The sequence below is a fragment of the Pseudophryne corroboree genome, chromosome 5, assembly GCF_028390025.1.
Source record: "Pseudophryne corroboree isolate aPseCor3 chromosome 5, aPseCor3.hap2, whole genome shotgun sequence".
Taxonomy (NCBI): domain Eukaryota; kingdom Metazoa; phylum Chordata; class Amphibia; order Anura; family Myobatrachidae; genus Pseudophryne; species Pseudophryne corroboree.
Window position 1 is genome coordinate 721,676,471 of NC_086448.1, and position 20,153 is coordinate 721,696,623.

The window sequence follows — 20,153 nt, forward strand, 5'->3', positions numbered from 1 at the left end:
AACTCCAGGACGTTGATGTGGAGACAAGTCTCTAGGTTTGACCAGAGACCTTGGAAATTTCTTCCCAGTGTTACTGCTCCCCAGCCTCGGAGGCTTGCGTCCGTGGTCACCAGGACCCGGTCCTGAATGCCGAACCTGCGACCCTCTAGCAGGTGAGCACTGTTCAGCCACCACAGGAGAGATACCCTGGTCCTGGGAGACAGGGTGATCCTTTGATGCATTCGTAAATGGAACCCGGACCACTTGTCCAAGAGGTCCCATTGAAAGGTCCTCGCATGGAACCTGCCGAAAGGGATGGCCTCGTATGAAGCCACCATCTTCCCCAGGACCCGCGTGCAATGATGCACTGAAACCTTTTTTGGTTTTAAGAGGTTCCTGACCATGGCGATGAGCTCCTGAACCTTTTCGATCGGAAGAAAAACCTTTTTCTGGTCTGTGTCTAGAATCAGGCCCAAAAAGGTCAGACGTGTTGTAGGGACTAGCTGGGACTTCGATATATTGAGAATCCAGCCGTGTATCTGCAACGTCTTCATGGACAGAAACTCGCTGTCCAGCAACTTCTCCCGAGATCTCGCCTTTATGAGGAGATCGTCCAAGTATGGGATAATTGTGACCCCCTGCCTGCGCAGGAGCACCATCATTTCCGCCATTACCTTGGTGAAAATCCTCGGGGCCGTGGAAAGCCCAAACGGCAACGTCTGAAATTGGTAGTGACAGTCCTGCACTGCAAATCTCAGGAACGCCTGATGAGGGGGGAATATCGGAACATGAAGGTATGCATCCTTTATGTCCAGGGACACCATCCAATCCCCCCCTCCAGGCTGGCGATGACCGCCCTGAGTGATTCCATCTTGAACTTGAACCTCTTCAAGTACAGGTTCAGAGATTTCAGGTTTAAAATGGGTCTGACCGAACCGTCCGGTTTCGGAACCACAAACAGGGTCGAGTAATATCCCTCTCCTTGCTGGAGATGAGGAACTGTGATAATCACCTGTTGAATATACAATTTTAGGATTGCCGCCAACACTAGCTCCCTCTCTGATGGGGAAGCCGTCAGAGCCGAATTGAAAAACCGGCGAGGAGGCAAGTCTTCGAATTCCAGCCTGTATCCTTGAGAAACAATCTCTAATGCCCAGGGATCCACCTGCGAGTGAACCCAGACGTGGCTGAAAAACCGAAGACGAGCCCCCACTAGATCTGCCTCCCCCCGGGAAGCCCCAGCTTCTTTCCCCTACCTTTCCCTCTGGCAACAAAGGACGATCCCCGTACCTTTTTGTTTTTATTGGAACGAAAGGACTGCATTTGATAATGAGGTGCCTTTTTTGTATGCTGCGGGGGGACACAAGGTAAGGAATTCGACTTGCCAGCCGTAGAGACAAGGTCCGAGAGGCCGTCTCCAAACAACTCCTCCCCTTTGTAAGGCAAAGGACTCCATATGCCGCTTTGAATCGGCATCTCCCGTACACTGTCAGGTCCACAAGAGCCGCCTAGCAGAAATAGACATAGCATTTATTCTGGAGCTTAATAAACAAATGTCTCTCTGAGCATCTCTCATATACAAGGCAGCATCTCTGATATGCTCTATGGTCATTTGAATAGCATCCCTATCTAAGGTGTCAATCTCCGTAGATAAGGAATCTGCCCATGCCACAACCGCACTACAAACCCAGGCCGACGCCATAGCCGGTCTAGCAATAGTACCTGAATGAGTGTAAATGTGCTTCAAGGTAATTTCCCGCCTGCGGTCAGCAGGTTCCTTGAGGGAAGCCGTACCCTGAGAAGGCAGTGCCACCTTTTTGGACAAGCGTGTCAGCGCCTTGTCTACTTTAGGCGAAGATTCCCAGCGTATCCTATCAGTTTGTGGAAAAGAATACGCCATTAGAATCCTTTTGGGAACTTGTGGTCTCCTATCCGGAGATTCCCAAGCCTTTTCGCACAATTCACTTAGTTCAAATGAGGATGGAAAGGTGACTTCAGGCTTTTTCCCTTTATACATGTGTACCCTCATGTCAGGGACCAGGGGTTCTTCAGTAATATGCAAAACCTCTTTAATGGCAATAATCATGTACCGAATACCTTTTGCCACCTTCGGCTGTAATTTTGCATCTTCATAGTCGACACTAGAGTCAGTATCTGTGTCGGTATCTGTGTCATCGATCTGGGATATGGTGCGCTTCTGAGACCCCGAAGGGCCTGGCGCCACAGGGACAGGCATGGACTGGCTACCTGACTGATTCCTAGCTTCTGCCTTGTCTAACCTTTTATGCAATAGATTAACATTTGCATTCAAGACATTCAGCATATCCACCCATTCCGGTGTCGGCGTTGCCGACGGCGACATGACATTCAAGCACTCCCCGTCCACATTAAGCGAGCCTTCCTCGTCAAACATATCGACACACGCGTACCGACACACTTCACACACACAGAGAACCCCTTTCCTGAAGACAGTATCCCTGTTAAGGCCCTTTGGAGAGACAGAGAGAGAGTATGCCAGCACACACCCCAGCACAATGATCCTGGAGACCAACACAAAATGTTTTTCCCCAGCAGCGCTGTATAATATGTTAGCCGCCAATTATGTGCCCCCCCTCTCTTTTAAACACCCCTTCACCGTGTGTAAGCAGGGGAGAGTCCAGGGAGCTTCCTCTCAGCTGTGCTGTGGAGAGAAAATGGCGCTGGTGAGTGCTGAGGGAGAAGCCCCGTCCCCTCGGCGGCGGGCTTCTGTCCCGCTCAAACTTACAAAAACATGGCGGGGGCTCTTTTATATACATGTACAGAGCCCACCTGTACATGTATATTGTCTTTTGCCATAAGAGGTGTTTATATTGCTGCCCAGGGCGCCCCCCCCCGCGCCCTGCACCCTGCACCCTTACAGTGACCGGAGTGTGCGAGGTGTATGGGAGCAATGACGCACAGCTGCAGTTCTGTGCGTTACCTCCGTGAAGCTGATGGCTTCTGCCGCCTGGGATGTCTTCTGACTTCTGTACTTCTGGCTCTGTGAGGAGAACGGCGGCGCGGCTCCGGGGGTGGACGCCCAGTAAGAACCTGCGTTCACCCCCTCTGGAGCTAATGGTGTCCAGTAGCCGAGGAAGCAGAGCCTATTTTAGACAAGAAGGTCTGCTCCTCTCTCCTCAGTCCCTCGATGCAGGGAGCCTGTTGCCAGCAGTGCTCCCTGTGAAAAAGTAGAAAAAGTAGAGAAAAAATCCAAACAAAAATGATTTTAGGCAGAGAACTCAGGAGAGCTCTCTGCAGTGCACCCATCCTGCTCTGGGCACAGTGTAAAACTGAGGTCTGGAGGAGGGGCAAAGAGGGAGGAGCCAGTGCACACCCAGAGTCCAAAGCTTTCTTACAGTGCCCTATCTCCTGCGGAGCCCGTCTATTCCCCATGGTCCTTATGGAGTCCCAGCATCCTCAAGGACGTTAGAGAAAAATAAATAAATAAATAAATAATTAAATACATCTCCCTTACATATTATAGAATGCACAGGAAAAACGATTCTTTTCTCCACTCTTTTCACTGCTTCATGAATAGACCCCATTATACAGTAATTTAAGAAAAGCTACTGTAACACATGGGTCTTCAACTTGCGGCATTCCAGCTGCTGTGGAACTACACATCCCAGCATGCTCTGCCACAGTTTTGCCATTAAGGCATGCTAAAACTGAGGCAGGGCATGCTGGGATGTGTAGTTCCACAGCAGCTGGAGGACCACAGGTTGAAGACACATGCTGTAACACAACCCAGGATCAAGAAGCATTTGATATCCCGACAACTATTCTTCCACTTGGGGTGTCCATGACAACCCTGGAGGGAGAATAAATAACGTGGAACGCGTGGCGAGCCTGCAAGGGGCTCTTTTGCACTCACCCCACTGCCGACATTCCGGCGCCGGTATACTGGGCGCCGGGATCCCAACAGCCGGGATATCATAGTAGTCCCCCCAGGATCAGCTTGGCTAGATAGTTCCTAACCGCGGTATTGTGTGTGTATGTATTACCACCCTTAAAGTAAGTATGGACCATTAGTTAGGAATTATTTAGGAAATGCAAACTGCCATTTGCAAACTCATTCCGTTTGCTTTAGTAAAGGGCCCTACACATGTGGCTATCCGCCGCCGAGCTGCCCGACGGCGGATATGGCCAACGGGCGACCCGACGGCGGGGGGAGGGGGCAGTGAAGTTTCTTCACTCCCCCCGTCACCCGGCTCCATAGCAGTGCAGGCAAATATGGACGAGATCGTCCATATTGGCCTGCATGCACAGCCGACGGGGTACCAGCGATGAACGAGCGCGGGACTGCGCCTTGTTCATCGTTGGTGCCTCCACACTGCACGATATGAATGTTATCTCGTTCATTATTGAACGAGATCGTTCATATCGTGCAGTCAAATCGTCCAGTGTGTAGGGCCTATAACTTCTCTGATAATTGAAACCCCAAAACAAGTTAAACTAATACACTTCATTTAGAGAGAAAGAAAAAAAAAATGAAAACATCCAAAAACTTGATCTCAATAGGCCACAAGTTATTACCTTACAACAGCAAGCCATTTCCTTCACTTATCCACCCTGTGGCATGCAACTGTGGTAATTATCTTGAATATTTCATAACATTACTGCACATTAGCACAGGGCATTATTGCATTAATGCCATTTCTGAGCTACAATTAATCTGAATTGTTAAAATGAATTTAATCAGCTGTGGGCTCACATATTGGTAATTAGGCAAAACACTGAACCAGTATCTCAACCTTCAGTAGAAAAAAAATGTAAACCTGGAAACCACAATCTCAAGTGGAGGTCATGAGTGGGAGAAGACAGTTTATTATATTTTCAGCTATGCTGTTTTGTACCACGAACAATAAAAAAAAAATAAAAAAAAAAAATGAACTATGGAGTTATGGAAATGATGTCACAGTTTCTATTCAGCACCATGGGGCAGCTATTTTCAGAAAGCCTATAGGAATTCAGTACAACTATTATTCCAAACGTGTAAATATATTTGAAATACCATAACAGATTTCAAATGATAGGGAAACATGTAAGCCCTTCTCAATTATGATGTAAGCAATGTAACATAAGCTCTTGTCCAATACAGATAATTTACAAAAGAGGCTTTGATTGAAGCATAGTGGTTTAATATCAATCCGTAATCTAAACCTTTTAACAGATTATCCAGTGAAACACCATGTAATATAAAAAGACAGACAATAATAGCCTAAAGAACAAAAGAAAAACAAAAAGAACCTTCACGTGACTTTGTTTCGATTTGATTTATTGCCTTACACACATTTTATCCTGCAGCTTTTACTATGCTCCTGTCTCCCTGCTGCACTTTCTGATACATGTTGGTCTGAGATGAACAGACAGAAGTTTATGTTTTACTATCATTTTATCCCATCATTTCCCTGCACTGAATATGTGCCTGCACAGAAAACGGCTTTTTGAAGTAACACAAGACAAAAAAAAATGAAAAGAAAAAAAAACACACATAAAATCTCAGAAGGAAAGAAAAGCACTGCAGGTAAAGTTGTGAGAGGACACGAATAAAAGCTATAGGCAAATAAAGCTGTATGAAGATGGAAAATCAATAAAATACAATAAGTGGGGTTTTTTGGGTTGTTTTTTTTTTACTGTTCAAAAATAAGTCTGAATATCCATAGTTTGACATGAATAAATAAATAAAATATAATCAGTATTAGAATACTTAAATAACATAATAGGTGGAAAGAGGAACACATTTTGCAGAGTTCCCCTTTAAGATTTATTAATGTCTGTATATTTATTTTACTACATGCAGCAACCTTTCCCTCCAAAAAGCCATTAATAACAACAAGCAGGGATACCTGGACTTTCACATAATGGTCTGCAGGCAGACAGACAGATACAAATAGATCAAACCCAGGTCCCCAGTGATACAATGCTGAAATTCCACTCCCAACTTAGATATTTTAACTTTTTAAAACCATGGTTTATGGACATATATTATTATTGCAAATGTGTTATCAATAGAAGAAACACATCAGACTTGACCTAGCAAAACTCAAATGTCATTATATATTTAATGCAATACATTCAGGAGTATATACAATGCAATCCTTCACCATGGGAAAAAAAAATCTTCTGCGCTGTATATAGTTAAAGGGCCAGTAACACCTACAATGAACAACATAATTGTTTAGCTCACTGCAGGATCAGATACAGTATAGAGGATTAATGTCACATCTCCAATGCCATACAGCAGCCCTGCTCTGTGCTACTCATATCTGCATTAAGGAACATCCATATCAATACTGTATATGCTGCTTAGTATATATGGTAACAGATGACCAGCACACATATGGGATGGGAGAAGTATTACGCCAATAAAACGCTATTTAACAAGGAGCCTAGGCATGTTATTGGTTAATGCTCTGAAATAACATCTAGCAGCACAGTACTCTATGTAACACAGAACCTAGTACAGATACAGAATTACATGCACAGGGAACAACACAGCAACCACCTAGCACATAGGTCCTAGCCCAATCTGTGTGCCCCAGCAGCATTCCTAGAGAGCAAAAGTCTGCAGTGTCCTATTTGTGTCCAGCATTGCCCTACAGCCTTTATATACGTAGGAGGAGGAACTCACCAGTCAATGCACTCCAGTTCCAGTCCATACACACCATCCACCCGCAGCAGATTGGGATGTCAGTCCCCCTCCTCCACAAGGCAGCCCGGAGAGGGGCACTAACATAGCCTGCAGCACGTGTGCCCAGCACAGCTTCTGTCCATCAGCACCAGGCTCTCAGCTATTGCTACTACCTCTTCCACAGCACAGCCTGTGACAGTATCTGCAGCAAGCATGCATTGCAAACACTGGCATTATCCCCCTCCCAGCTCCCAGGCCTGGCAGCTCCCACGTCATGAATATTCATAAGGAGGAGGTGTCTAAGTAATTGCAGAGCTCATCAGCAGCACCCACCCACTCCCACTTGTTCCATGCGTGACCTCTCCGAGAGAGCTGTCTGGCACCTCTGCTGCTTAAAAACTGATATTTGGCACCTGTGCTGATAATATGTGCTGGAAATGCAGAGCGTATGTGGAACTAGAATACTGTAATATTTCTAACACCTGTTTCCTATTTTTACCGCGCCTTATTTGCAACACACCAAAGTTTTATTATATCAATGGAAACCGTGAAAATAAATATTAACATGTTTCCAAAAATGCATTATTTATATTGTATGAGAATAGGTTGTGTATAATTGAAATAAGCAGTCTCTATGTGTATAACTATAAGAAACTAAATAAATAAATATGTACATTTTAGATTTCTAAATATAAAGTATGGCTGTGCGATATAAATTCCCAGATCAGCAGAGTAATTTAATAGCGGTCAGCTATGAGACACACAGGAGGCGTGGATGCATTGCATGCAGCTCAGATGCAGGCTGCTGGTGCTTACACAGTGGAACTGCAGCTATACAATGTGCATTTGAACTGACTGCAATGCAACCCATGTAACAATTGAAGGGTAATGCATGATATTGCCTACTGTAATTATCTACCATTGCAGACTGCTATATGTATAGGTCAGGACATGTTTAGTAGGGTGGTCTTCAGTTTGCCGGCTGTCGGGATCCTGGCGCACAATATACCGGGGCCGGAATCCCGTCACCCGGCATACCGACACTTTTTCTCCCTCTTGGGGGTCCACGACCCCCCTGGAGGGAGAATAGATAGCGTGAAGCGCGCCACCGTGGCCGCAGCGTCTCGAGCCCGCAAGGGGCTCATTTGCACTCGCCCAGCTGTCGGTATGCCGGCAGTTGGGATTCTGGCGCCGGTATGCTGGCCGCCGGGAGCCCGGCCGCAGGCATACCTTACTACACCCGTTTAGTATACTTGCTGTATGTAAGTGCCACTCTGTGCTGCCTTACATTGCCATGCCTTGCTGTGTCATACAGCGTCATCCCGTCTACCGGAATCCCATTCACCACAGGTTGTATTCGCACTAGGTTGGTGGCGTGGACCGGGCGGTGGTCGGGATTTCATCAGACGTTATTTCACTGGCTGTCGGGATTCCGGTGTAGGGCTCCTGAACGATGGAGTCCCGACAACCGACATTTTAACTACATCCCTGCACTGGATCACTGCATCACTATACAATTGTTATGCTTTTTACCATTTTATCTGTGTAAATAAGTAAGCTACAAGCGAGCCATCCACATTTACTGTCAATGGAGAAGTTAAACTCGTTAGTGATAGATGAAGCGTTTGGGATGAAGCAGCTGTTTATGCTGCTGGTGAATGTTTAATAACAACATAAAATGTAGCACAATGATTCGTTTGGTGTAAATAATTGAATTCCTTTTCTAAAATAAGGAGCATGTAAGCAGTAAGTATTAGAACTTAGCATAAATCAAATGTGTACAAACATTAAGGGATTCTCTGTGAAGAAACTAAGATAATTGAATTATCCACCTTCTGTTTTCTGATAATTACAGAAGCAGCTATTAAAATAAAAACCTCATATCACCAGCAGCATAATACTTTAGAGTTTAGACATTTACAATGCAGAATGTTGGAGTCACCACACTCTCCCTAGGATAATGTGCATGTTGGCCATTGTGTTCATCGCGTTCTTTATCCGGCAACACAGACTACGACCTGCCACTGCTCACGGTTGAAACCTGGCGAAGCCCTGCATTGACCACCATATCATGCCCCCGTACTAGAAGCCGCCTCCGAAGCCGCCTCCACAAGCAGGCTCCATCATGTGCCAGCTGCCGGCGGCCAATATGGTTCTCCACCCGGCCGCCTGCTGCTTCCCCAGGGACTCTGGATGGGATGTACTAAGCCTTGAAAAGTGATAATCCCACTGTGATAGAGCACCAGCCAATCAGCTCCTAACTGCCATGTCACAGACTGTGTTTGAAAAATGTCAGTTAGGAGCCGATTGGCTGGTACTTTATCACAGTGAAATTATCACTTTTCAAAGCTTAGTACATCCCGCCGTCTATGCCTTTTTTCCGCTACGCTGCCCTCCTTCTGCTGAGAGGTGAGAATTCTCTTGTGCACTGTTGGTGGTACATGGGTTTGATTGTAGACAGCATGGTCGAATACTCAGGATCACAATTTAATCCCTCACTATTCCCTAAGGGTGATGTTTACAGTTTTACCGAATCTGAAGCTGATGCTGTTCTTGAAAAAGAACCGTCCCCCCCAGGGAGGGTTAGGGGGGAGGATTAGGGTTACTGTAGGTGATACCATTTTCCTGTTTGCAGTGAGCATGTGACATCATGTGGCCATCCCTGAACCCACCTCCGTTTCTGATGCCACGGTCCCGCAACACCAACGACCCGCCCCAGCAATGCTGCATCACTGCCCCGCAAACACTGCCAGTCAATCAAAGCACAACACACAAACTGCAACCAGGCGCTTAATAGATAATTAAATTCAATTAATATATCATCAATTAATTGTTTTCAAGCTGCAATACAGAGCTACTGACTTGGGGTCTTCAAGTCAGAATAATTAGCACAGGTGGTCCCTGTGCTGATTCTCAAAGCTACTTTACCAATTAGCTCTCTGCGCTATTTATTATGGTATGGCTGATATTCAAATGATCAAACTACAAAATTTTACTGTATTTCATATGTTTTAATACACATAAAAAATTAGACCGGTCTTAAAATAAGAATTTACTTACCGATAATTCTATTTCTCGGAGTCCGTAGTGGATGCTGGGGTTCCTGAAAGGACCATGGGGAATAGCGGCTCCGCAGGAGACAGGGCACAAAAAAGTAAAGCTTTACTAGGTCAGGTGGTGTGCACTGGCTCCTCCCCCTATGACCCTCCTCCAGACTCCAGTTAGGTACTGTGCCCGGACGAGCATACACAATAAGGGAGGCATTTTGAATCCCGGGTAAGACTCATACCAGCCACACCAATCACACCGTACAACTTGTGATCTAAACCCAGTTAACAGTATGACAACAGAAAGGGCCTCTTAAAGATGGCTCCTTAACAATAACCCGAATTAGTTAACAATAACTATGTACAAGTATTGCAGATAATCCGCACTTGGGATGGGCGCCCAGCATCCACTACGGACTCCGAGAAATAGAATTATCGGTAAGTAAATTCTTATTTTCTCTATCGTCCTAAGTGGATGCTGGGGTTCCTGAAAGGACCATGGGGATTATACCAAAGCTCCCAAACGGGCGGGAGAGTGCGGATGACTCTGCAGCACCGAATGAGAGAACTCCAGGTCCTCCTTTGCCAGGGTATCAAATTTGTAAAATTTTACAAACGTGTTCTCCCCCGACCACGTAGCTGCTCGGCAGAGTTGTAATGCCGAGACCCCTCGGGCAGCCGCCCAAGATGAGCCCACCTTCCTTGTGGAGTGGGCTTTTACAGTTTTAGGCTGTGGCAGGCCTGCCACAGAATGTGCAAGTTGAATTGTGTTACAAATCCAACGAGCAATCGACTGCTTAGAAGCAGGTGCGCCCAACTTGTTGGGTGCATACAATATAAACAGCGAGTCAGATTTTCTGACTCCAGCCGTCCTTGCAATGTATATTTTTAAGGCTCTGACAACGTCCAACAACTTGGAGTCCTCCAAGTCGCTAGTGGCCGCAGGCACCACAATAGGTTGGTTCAGATGAAATGCTGATACCACTTTAGGGAGAAAATGCGGACGAGTCCGCAGTTCTGCCCTATCCGAATGGAAGATTAGATAAGGACTTTTATAAGATAAAGCCGCCAATTCAGATACTCTCCTGGCAGAGGCCAGGGCTAGTAACATAGTCACTTTCAATGTGAGATATTTCAAATCCACCTTTTTCAATGGTTCAAACCAATGGGATTTGAGGAAATCTAAAACTACATTTAGATCCCACGGTGCCACCGGAGGCACCACAGGAGGCTGTATATGCAGTACTCCCTTGACAAAAGTCTGGACCTCAGGGACAGAGGCCAATTCTTTTTGGAAGAATATTGACAGGGCCGAAATTTGAACCTTAATGGATCCCAATTTGAGACCCATAGATAATCCTGATTGCAGGAAATGTAGGAAACGACCCAGTTGGAATTCCTCCGTCGGAACCTTCCGATCCTCGCACCACGCTACATATTTTCGCCAAATGCGGTGATAATGTTTCACGGTGACTTCCTTCCGTGCCTTAATCAAGGTAGGAATGACTTCTTCTGGAATGCCTTTCCCTTTTAGGATCTGGCGTTCAACCGCCATGCCGTCAAACGCAGCCGCGGTAAGTCTTGAAAAAGACAGGGACCCTGCTGTAGCAGGTCCCTTCTCAGAGGTAGAGGCCACGGTTCGTCCGTGAGCATCTCTTGAAGTTCCGGATACCAAGTCCTTCTCGGCCAATCCGGAACCACTAGTATTGTTCTTACTCTTCTTTGCCGTATGATCTTCAATACCTTTGGTATGAGCGGCAGAGGAGGAAACACATACACTGACTGGTACACCCAAGGAGTTACCAGTGCGTCCACAGCTATTGCCTGTGGATCTCTTGACCTGGCGCAATATTTGTCCAGTTTCTTGTTGAGGCGAGACGCCATCATGTCTACAATTGGTCTTTCCCAACGGTCTATTAACATGTTGAAGACTTCTGGATGTAGACCCCACTCTCCCGGATGAAGATCGTGTCTGCTGAGGAAGTCTGCTTCCCAGTTGTCCACGCCCGGGATGAACACTGCTGACAGTGCTATCACGTGATTCTCCGCCCAGCGAAGAATCTTGGCAGCTTCTGCCATTGCACTCCTGCTTCTTGTGCCGCCCTGCCTGTTTACATGGGCGACCGCCGTGATGTTGTCCGACTGAATCAACACCGGCTTTCCTTGCAGGAGAAGTTCCGCCTGGCTTAGAGCATTGTAGATTGCTCTTAGTTCCAGAATGTTTATGTGAAGAGACTTTTCCAGACTCGTCCATACTCCCTGGAAGTTTCTTCCTTGTGTGACTGCTCCCCAGCCTCTCAGGCTGGCGTCCGTGGTCACCAGGATCCAATCCTGAATGCCGAATCTGCGGCCTTCTAATAGGTGAGCCTTCTGCAACCACCACAGAAGTGACACCCTTGTCTTTGGTGACAGGGTTATTCGCAGGTGCATCTGCAGATGCGACCCTGACCATTTGTCCAACAGATCCCTTTGGAATATTCTTGCATGGAATCTGCCGAATGGAATTGCTTCGTAAGAAGCCACCATTTTTCCCAGGACTCTTGTGCATTAATGTACTGACACTTTTCCTGGTTTTAGGAGGTTCCTGACCAGATCGGATAACTCCTTGGCTTTTTCCTCTGGAAGGAAAACCTTTTTCTGAACCGTGTCCAGAATCATTCCTAGGAACAGCAGACGAGTTGTCGGGATTAAATGGGATTTTGGAATATTCAGAATCCACCCGTGTTGTCTTAGCACCTCTTGAGATAGTGCTAAAGCTGTCTCCAGCTGTTCTCTGGACCTTGCCCTTATTAGGAGATCGTCCAAGTATGGGATAACTAATACGCCTTTTCTTCGAAGAAGAATCATCATCTCGGCCATTACCTTGGTAAAGACCCGAGGCGCCGTGGACAATCCGAACGGCAGCGTCTGAAACTGATAGTGACAGTTTTGAACAATGAACCTGAGGTACCCCTGGTGTGCGGGGTAAATCGGAACGTGTAGATACGCATCCTTGATGTCCAAGGATACCATAAAGTCCCCTTCTTCCAGGTTCGCTATTACTGCTCTGAGTGACTCCATCTTGAACTTGAACTTTTTTATGTAGAGGTTCAAGGACTTCAGATTTAGAATAGGCCTTACCGAGCCATCCGGCTTCGGTACCACAAATAGAGTGGAATAATACCCCTTTCCTTGTTGTAATAGGGGTACTTTGACTATCACCTGCTGAGCGTACAGCTTGTGAATGGCTTCCAACACCCTCTCCCTTTCGGAAGAGACGGTTGGTAAGGCAGACTTCAGGAAACGATGAGGAGGATCCGTCTCTAATTCCAACCTGTACCCCTGAGATATTATCTGCAGGATCCAGGGGTCTACCTGCGAGTGAGCCCACTGCGCGCTGTAATTTTTGAGACGGCCCCCCACTGTCCCCGAGTCCGCTTGAGAGGCCCCAGCGTCATGCTGAGGTTTTTGCAGGAGCCGGGGAGGGCTTCTGTTCCTGGGAAGGAGCTGCCTGTTGGTGTCTCTTCCCTCTTCCTCTGCCTCGTGGCAGGTACGACAAGCCCTTTGCTCTCTTATTTTTGTAGGAGCGAAAAGGCTGCGGTTGAAAGGTCGGTGCCTTTCTCTGTTGGGGAGTGACTTGAGGTAAAAAAGTGGATTTCCCGGCAGTAGCCGTGGCCACCAAGTCTGATAGACCAACTCCAAATAACTCCTCCCCTTTATACGGCAAAACCTCCATGTGACGTTTTGAATCCGCATCGCCTGTCCACTGTCGTGTCCATAAGGCTCTTCTGGCTGAAATGGACATAGCACTCACCCGAGATGCCAGTGTGCAAATATCCCTCTGTGCATCACGCATATAGATAAATGCATCCTTTATTTGTTCTAACGACAGTAAAACATTGTCCCTATCTAGGGTATCAATATTTTCAATCAGGGATTCTGACCAAACTACTCCAGCACTGCACATCCAGGCAGTTGCTATAGCTGGTCGTAGTATAACACCTGCATGTGTGTATATATTCTTTTGAATAACTTCCATCTTTCTATCTGATGGATCCTTAAGTGCGGCCGTCTCAGGAGAGGGTAACGCCACTTGTTTGGATAAGCGTGTGAGCGCCTTGTCCACCTTAGGGGGTGTTTCCCAGCGCGCCCTAACCTCTGGCGGGAAAGGGTATAATGCCAATAACTTTTTTGAAATTATCAACTTTTTATCAGGAGCAACCCACGCTTCATCACACACGTCATTTAATTCTTCTGATTCAGGAAAAACTGTTTGTAGTTTTTTCACACCATACATAATACCCTGTTTTACGGTATCTGTAGTATCAGCTAAATGTAACGTCTCCTTCATTGCCAAAATCATATAACGTGTGGCCCTACTGGAAAATACGTTTGAATTTCTACCGTCGTCACTGGAATCAGTGCCCGTGTCTGGGTCTGTGTCGACCGACTGAGGCAAAGGGCGTTTTACAGCCCCTGACGGTGTTTGAGGCGCCTGGACAGGCATTAATTGATTGTCCGGCCGCCTCATGTCCTCAACTGACTGTTTAAGGGAAGATAAACCATCACGTAATTCCACAAATAAAGGCATCCATTCTGGTGTCGACCCCCTGGGGGGTGACATCTGCATATTTGGCAATTGCTCCGCCTCCACACCAATATCGTCCTCATACATGTCGACACCACGTACCGACACACACCGCAAACTCACAGGGAATGCTCTAATGAAGACAGGACCCACTAGCCCTTTTGGGGAGACAGAGGGAGAGTCTGCCAGCACACACCACAAAGCGCTATATATACAAGGGATATCCTTATATTAAGTGCTCCCTTATAGCTGCTTTAATATATATATATATAGCCATTAATGTGCCCCCCCTCTCTGTTTTACCCTGTTTCTGTAGTGCAGTGCAGGGGAGAGACCTGGGAGCCGTTCTGACCAGCGGAGCTGTGACAGAAAATGGCGCCGTGTGCTGAGGAGATAGGCCCCGCCCCTTTTTCGGCGGGTTCTTCTCCCGCTATTTTTCCAGTCAGGCAGGGGTTAAATATCTCCATATAGCCCCTATGGGCTATATGTGAGGTATTTTTAGCCTTGTATAAGGTTTATATTTGCCTCTCAGAGCGCCCCCCCCCAGCGCTCTGCACCCTCAGTGACTGCCCAGTGAAGTGTGCTGAGAGGAAAATGGCGCACAGCTGCAGTGCTGTGCGCTACCTTATGAAGACTGAGGAGTCTTCAGCCGCCGGTTTCCGGACCTCTTCACGCTTCAGCATCTGCAAGGGGGTCGGCGGCGCGGCTCCGGGACCGGACTCCACGGCTGGGCCTGTGTTCGATCCCTCTGGAGCTAATGGTGTCCAGTAGCCAAGCAGCAAATCCACTCTGCATGCAGGTGAGTTTACTACTTTCCCCCTAAGTCCCACGTTGCAGTGATCCTGTTGCCAGCAGGACTCACTGTAAAGAAAAAAACCTAAACTAAACTTTCTCTAAGCAGCTCTTTAGGAGAGCCACCTAGATTGCACCCTTCTCGTTCGGGCACAAAATCTAACTGGAGTCTGGAGGAGGGTCATAGGGGGAGGAGCCAGTGCACACCACCTGACCTAGTAAAGCTTTACTTTTTTGTGCCCTGTCTCCTGCGGAGCCGCTATTCCCCATGGTCCTTTCAGGAACCCCAGCATCCACTTAGGACGATAGAGAAATATCATGAACAATGTAAAATAATAACAATCAGTATTAAAAAATACTATAGACTTAACACAAGGAGGTGGAGCCAAGCTACTCTATGCCCAGTTATGGACAAATTGTATTAACTATATTTCAGTCCGCATAATAAACTTATTAGAATGCACATTCATTTGTTTCTGTAACCCATATAGGGATATAAGTTCCTTAGATGCTTTTTATAGGTAAACAATGTTCCATATTCAACTGCTCGTCAGCAAAGATAGAAATAAAGCATGACAATGCGCTCCTGGACAGAGCCTTACGTGTAGTAACCGTCCGTGCTGTGTATCGCAAACTGAAGCCCCAAAGGTCTGTGTCGCGGTCCCGGTTTCAGGGGAACAAGCATCTGCAATGACGCCCGCTGATGACGAGGATATCCAGCCACAGGGATCAACGAGCTAATTGGTAAACTGCCAGTCAATCATGCAGAGGCGTTCGCATCAATCAGTGTGTGCACCGAACAGATCGCATCGCATTAGTGGCCTGTGTTGAATAGGGCCCACTGTCCTGCTGTCCCGACCGCGGGCCACAGTGTCCCAAGGGCAGGGGGGCAGGCAGGGAGAGCCTGTGATCACTGCTGCTTTGCTCTCCAAAGCGGCCGGTGATCAATGAATAGATGCCATGCGCATGTGGGAGGTGAGCCAGGGACAGCCCAGAGGCCCAGGAAGCGCTGAGCATGCCCCCAAAATGATGATAACAGGGGTCATGAAGCGAGGCCACGACGCTCCATCTGAGGCCCTACTCCTCTACCAGAGGCTCCTCCCCTATTTCTAATGCACAGCTATGGCTTCTAAAGTTGGGAGGTATGCATTTGTGCTGTGCCAACACTGGACAATGGGCCTAATTCATGCTTGTACGCAATGTCCACGCAATGGTGGAATTATTGGCAGACTTGCTGCGATCACAATGCACCAAGGTGCTGCTGCGATCCCACATGTACTATATTTCACTGTAAAGTAATTGACAGGAAGTCACCATTTGGAGTTTAAAGGGAGTGGTTGGGAAAACGCAGGCGTGTCATGGACATTTTTGGGGTGTGTTTCTTCTGATGTCTACGTGATCATATGTGCCAAAACATGGCATCTGAGTCGCTAATGCTGTGGCCAGTCTGCATAGCCAAAGACCAACCCTTAGCTTCCATGTTCTCCGTAATTGCGTACTGTGCGCTAATGTGTATGCAATTTTGATTGAGCTTGCGATGAATCTGGTGGGCATCTCTATTCATTACTGGGTAGCAGCAGCACTAACATTAGCAATTCCGTAGCCTAGAAAATGGCAATTGCTAATGCATTAGCGTACAAACATGAATTACGCCCAATAAGACTTTACATGTAAAAGGCAGTAAATGAATACAGTACCCACATGCAATATATGCTTTGGAATCATGATAATTATTTAAAGTCATTTTAATGTAAATTGTAAGTGGTAAAACTCCTAACAGGGCTTATAAAAAGCACTGTAGTCCTAGTGTAAGAGGTGCGGCTGCGCGTGTGGTGGTGCCTGCTGCCGTGCAGGTGTAGTTTCGGTACTCACCAGGCGCAGCTCTCTCTCACCTTCAGGTACCGGAACCTTCAACGGACCTGGCAAATCTTCCGTCGGATCCGGACACGATGACCTAGGAGGAAGGAGATTGCTGAGTGTCGTCCTCCTGACTGTGGACCGAAACGCCCTCCGGAGCCGAGGAAAATAGTGCTTTCGGGCTAGGTGAGGGTCATCCCAGGCGTCCGCCTCAGAGCCCGAATTTCACCTATTGGCACTCTCGCACCAGGTGGAAATTCTCCCTTGCACCGGCGTGCAAGGCTCACCGCTCGCCCTGAAGGAAGGGAGACAGATAGGGACGAACACAGAAGGAACACACAGACCGATGTTACTCACCGTCCTACGTCTTGTACTCCGATCTTCTCCACTTACAGGTCCCTGTAAGGAGGCAAAGAGAGAAACAGCCGTGCAGGGCCTCACTCTAACCTAGTGTGCATCCGCTACACTAACTACATAAACCAAGCCCTCAAACTGGCTCAAGTGTGGGTGGTGCAACACAAACTATGCACAAACTCTAAACAACACTATGCCCTGCACGGTAACAACACACATCAGAGTACATCAAATGGTACGATTCCTTTAGATCCCTACCTGCACTCTGGGGGGTGGACGCCGCACAGCCTACCCACCTCCTGTACCTTCCCTTATGTGAGCCTCAGGCCAAGCGAGCCTGTCTACCTAATCACCTCAGGGTGGCCTGGACCTAGTGCCCAGTGCCACCTTTATTTACCTCGGGGGGAACACTTATTCACTGGGCCTAGCGCCCCCTGACTGCACACAGGCCGGAGGCCTGGCTTCACCCACGGGCCTAGCGCCCGCCTAACTTGTCACCCGTTGGGTGACCAGGGCCTAGTGCCCAGGGTCACCTTATGCTCCTTTACCAGCGGGCTTTCCTAGGGCCTAATGCCCTCTATAAGATCCCCCAGGCCTAGTACCTGATGTGCCGCTCGGGCCTAATTCCCACCTAACCGGTGCCACAGGCCGGTGGCCTGACTATCCTTACGGGCCTAGTGCCCGCTATGTGCCCTCGGGCCTAAAGCCCGCCTTCTGCGCCGTTGAGAGGGTGGCTTGGGCCTAACGCCCAAACCACCGTGACAGAGAATGACCCCCAAACTCCTATCCGCGCTCGGGCCTATTGCCCGTCCGTGCCCACGGGCCTAATGCCCGAACACACGGTGGTCTAGGGAGGAAAAGGGAGGGGGTGTAAGTTGCCTCACTGAGGCTTCACCTGCCCCGGGGGTCTCCGGCGCCCTCTTCTGCCGCTGGCCCGGCCTGGCTAGCGCCGCCTCCGCAGCTCCGCGTCCAGCCGCCGCTGGACATCTTCTTGTAGGAGCCCGACGTCTTCCGGCCTCTTCAGCGGCCACCGGAGCTCTTCTTCCCACGGCCGTCGTCTTCTCCTCCGAGCCGGACTCTCTTCTGCGCTCCGGCGCGCCGACTCCTCTCTCCGGGACCCGGCCGCTTCTTCCTTCGCGCTCCCAGCGCACGGTCTTTTCTTCTGGCTCCCGCCCGGCGTCTGACGTCAGACGCCGGGGGCGGGGCCTATGACGCGGCGAGCGCCGATTGGCTCACCGCGCCCCTTTCTGATTGGCCGCCGCCAATATTCGAATGCCCCTGCAGCCTCCGGTCCGGTGCAGGGAAAAGGGTAATCCCTGCACCGGACACCCGCCGCCGCCACACACTGACAGGCGCTGGGGACAGACAAGCTGTCCCAGCGCTGTCAGAGACGTTGTCCCGCAGGGGACACAGACTCTCTGGCTGCCGCAGCTGGAATGTGTCCTGTAAAACAGGACACATCTCCACATTTCCCCCCCCTTTTTCCTTTGTAGTCCCTACAAAGGTCTCCACGACGTCCATCGTCCGCGGGTCAGGGAATTACGAGGTCCCTCCGGCGAGGTTGTGTTCGAGGGCCCAGCCCAGACGGGCTGTGACCCCACATCCTTCCACCTCCAGCTCCGGGTTCCTCTTCTTACCTCCTGACCTCCATCGGCGGATCCTCTGGGGGAGTGGCATCTCCTCACGGTCGCTCGACGTTGGCCACCAAGGGGACTCTTCCTCCACGGGGACAACAGTCACCCACTCTTGGCCTTTCAGATCGTCTGTGGCATCGTCCCTGTCTTCAGGGGGTGGTACCGACCACCACCCAACATTGGAATCCTCCGGGCCATCCGTTTCCTCCCGGGCAACAACCACCACCTGTCGCATCTCCTCGTGGGGCATCTCCAAAGGTCCCATGTCTTCCTCTGGAACGGGTCCTCCCACGGCATCACGATCCTCTCCCCGTAAGTCCGTCCATTTCGGCACTCCTGGCAGGTATTCTTGCTCCAGGACTATCTCCTCCTCTTCACGGAGGGCATTCAACTGGGAGCACGACTCCACCCGATCCTGCCAGTCACTCTTGTCGGCGCTTCTGATGCCAGAGTCGTCCTCCATCTGTTCTTGGAGGGATTAGTCGGCGGACAGCTCACCATAGTCCGAGTCCTCCTCCGATATCTGGACTGGGGTATTATTTTCCTCCTCAGCGTACTAGGTCCCTTCCGCTGGCATCTTTACTTCTTTAGCGTACTCCTTCGCTTCCGCTGGCATCTTCACTTCCTCAGCGTACTTCTCTTCCGCTGGCATCTCTAGGTACCCAGGACACACCTGTTCCGCACGTCCTGGTCGTGGACGGTTCCATCGCGGGGAGATTCCGGACGTCTCCGTCACTGGGTCTTCACGCTTTTCTTCGCAGCGTGGTCTCTTCACCTCCCAGTCGTTCACCTCCGCCTTATGCGGGAAAGGATTCTGCCTTACTGGGGTCGCTTTCTTGGGACAGAGTAGGTCCGCGGCATCTTCCCAGGGGCACTCACTGGCCGCATGTCCTGGTCGCCGACACTTCCAACAAGGGAGGGCCACTGCCACCTTCTCCAAGACGGGTTCCTTGGCCACCTCCTTCACTGAGGGATCTTCACCCATTGGTTCCGGCTCAGAGGAAATGGGCACCTGCGAACTACCTTCCAGCAGGGTCTTCCGCTCCATTTCCCTGGTTTCCTCCTCCCATCTCTGGGCACGACCATCCGCAATCATCCGGTCTACATTCCACGGACAATCGGGAAGCGCATGTCCCCTCGCCTTGCAGAGCGCACACACGGGCTCTGCAGCCACCCGGTCCCAAAGCTGCTGACGAGATTCCGTCTGCTGCTTCACCGTGGCCTCGTAGTCTGTCCTGTCTTCCGTCCATGGACATTCCAGGAGCCGATGT

The 20,153-nt window shown here is 49.0% G+C and overlaps 1 protein-coding gene across 3 annotated transcripts in view; it reads right to left on the minus strand.

Moving 5' to 3' along the window:
* PAG1 (phosphoprotein membrane anchor with glycosphingolipid microdomains 1) overlaps positions 1–6,902 on the minus strand; it is a 477,890-nt gene extending 470,988 nt beyond the window's left edge. For all 3 annotated transcript variants that reach the window (XM_063923993.1, XM_063923988.1, XM_063923987.1), the window contains exon 1: positions 6,632–6,902. The gene's annotated coding sequence lies outside the window, so the exon portion shown is untranslated. The remainder of the gene's footprint in view (positions 1–6,631) is intronic.
* Between the last annotated feature and the right edge of the window lie 13,251 nt (positions 6,903–20,153).